Source organism: Pinus tabuliformis, chromosome 7, assembly GCF_031772625.1.
Source record: "Pinus tabuliformis cultivar Carrire ecotype Pingquan chromosome 7, CPIR1, whole genome shotgun sequence".
Taxonomy (NCBI): Eukaryota; Viridiplantae; Streptophyta; class Pinopsida; order Pinales; family Pinaceae; genus Pinus; species Pinus tabuliformis.
The window spans coordinates 1,291,475,742-1,291,478,420 of NC_142293.1; positions in this window are offsets into that span (position 1 = coordinate 1,291,475,742).

Below are 2,679 nucleotides of genomic sequence, written 5' to 3' on the forward strand. Positions count from 1 at the left end.
AAACTCCTGCGATTATCAAATCTATCATCCAACCGATTGTAGTTTCTACTGACATCAATTCCTGAGGCGAATTGGGAATATTTTACCTGTGGCTGATTGTAGCTTCTATTTGTCCTTAACGTAGCTTAACGTAGCTTGCCCTCGATTTTCTTGATAGTCTTTGTTCGTTCTTGAGGTAAATTGTCCTTGATTTACCTGATGATTTCTATTAGGCGTTTGCTCGCTCCTCCTTGCTGCATCAAGATAACTTTTGGAGGTGGATGCTTGAGATGTTTCTCCATTATATCCCAGACCTGTCTTGATTAGCGGAGAACACTGCACATTGATAATCTCATCCAGAGTTTCAGATCCTTTAACAAATTTAAGATTAATAGCTTTTGTTTTCTCAATCTCCTTTCTAAGACCAACAATTTCACATTCCAATTTTTCAAGATGTTTTTCCCTTTCATCCAGTTGACATTGTAGAGAATCAATAATCGCATTTTTCTCTTCTAAGAAAATTTTGAGATTAGACATCTCTTCATAAAAACCTTCTACAACTATAGCATCGATGTATTCATCATCTTCAAAAGCCATTAAAAGTTTATATTCATTACCTCGTTCATCTTCGTCACTATTTGAAAGTCCCTCACTATCTTCATGAGTGTAATAGCTTTTCTTATTTGCATTATGTTTCTTGTTCCATCTAACAGGTTCCTTCCCTTTGTCAATCTTATCCTTGTGAGGATATTTGGCAGCATAGTGACTGACTCTTCCACAAGCAAAGCATTTGAAAGGTAACTTACCTCGGAACCGTCCAGTACCCTTTTGAAGATTTCTAACAAAATTTGATTCTTCTTCTTCGTCTGACATGTGTCCTGACTCATAGTACTCGCCTTTGCTTGAAGCCTTGAAGGCATCTTCTCTCCTGTCTGATGGACTTCCTCTCCTCATTTCATAAGCAGTTAGAATTCCGTGTAGCTGTGACATTTAAAGGCTTTTTAGATTCTCTTTTTCTTCTATTGCAGAAACTTTAGATTCAAACCTAAGGGACAAAGATCTTAGAACTTTTTCAACCACAACGGTCTCTTTTATTTGTTCACCCAATTTTTTCATACAATTAACAATCTCATCTACACGAAGAAAATAGTTAGCCACACTTTCATCATTATACATCCTGAGATTTTCATACTGAATCCTGAGGGTTTGAAGTTTTTCTCGTTTTACCTGATCATCTCCTTCATATCTCAGAACAATCTTGTCACATATCTCTTTTGCAGATTTAAACTGAATTACCTTGAAAATTCTAATTGAGATAGGCATCCTAATAGAGTATTGACCGCATTTGCATTTGTTTCATATTTCTTCTTCTCAGCCAGATCTGTAGGAGTTGCTGATGGAAAAGTATACCCTGTATCTATGATATCCCAGACTTCTGTACCAAGAGATTGAAGATAGGCAGTAACTCTTACCTTCCAATAAACAAAGTTTGTCCCATCAAAAATCGGTGTCCTGATTGATGCTTTCCTCTCGTAGTTGCTCATGATGAACGATCTTCCTTCAAGCGATCAAGCTTCTTCTGAAGGACCTGCTCTGATACCAATTGTTGGAAATAATACTGAGAGGGGGGCTGAATCAGTGTTATCAAGTCAAATATTTCCTTTTTCAACTCCAGATAATATATTCTACTTCAGTTAATAAAAACCGCATATATACACAACTACAGATAAAGACGCCCGCGTATATAGAGCAAACTTATAACTAGATTTATCTTTCAGATGTCAGTTATTAATCTGTGAATCATAAGTAAATAAACAGTACCAAAAAAAGTGAAACAGAGCAGAAGACAATCACACATAAGAACACAGGATATAAGGAGGAAACCCAATGTGGGTGAAAACCCCCTGCTGCAATTTGTCTCTATCTTCTTTCTAATTAGAAACTTCTCTTTACAATGTTTTGTACTGGTTCAGTCTTTACCAGTACGCAGGCTACAACCTGCAGAGAACTACAACTCTCTCTCGTTCTCCAGCTTTCCTGGAAGGGAGCTCCAACCCCCTTAGTTCTTGTAATAGCTTGAGATACTAGTACGCAGACTTCTACCTGCGGAAGGCGGCAACCTTCTCTTCGCTTTCAGGGACCTCGTTTCATTAATTTTCAGACTGGATCCACATATAGCATCAATCAAACATCAAGAATTTCTGCATCAACCAAAATCTTTTTCACCAATCAAAAACTGAATCAAATAAACACTTCTCTCACTGTTGTACCCAGAACATAGTAACTGTAATCAAACACCAATTCTGAACCCAGAACACTGCAGTAATAAAAAAAAAGTAGCTAGAACATAAATCAAGATATGTACGCTACTTCACTATTCAGCAACTTGCATGTATACGCTTATGTACCACAACCAACCTGCGTATACGCTTCTTTCATTCACAGAAAAGGCGTGTATACGCACCTGCACTTCACTGAACCTGCGTATAGATCTATAAAGGAGAATTCATTCTTTTAAACATTCAGTCATTACTTAACCCAGATTATCAGATTTATAGATCAAGAGTGCGCCACATATAACAGATCAAAATCATACAGAAATATCAATGTTCAAGCCTTGAGATTTTGATCCATCAATAGACCTTATCCTTCTTGTGCTCAGGTTCCTCCTTTATTCAGATCTAGATCTGCACCATAACC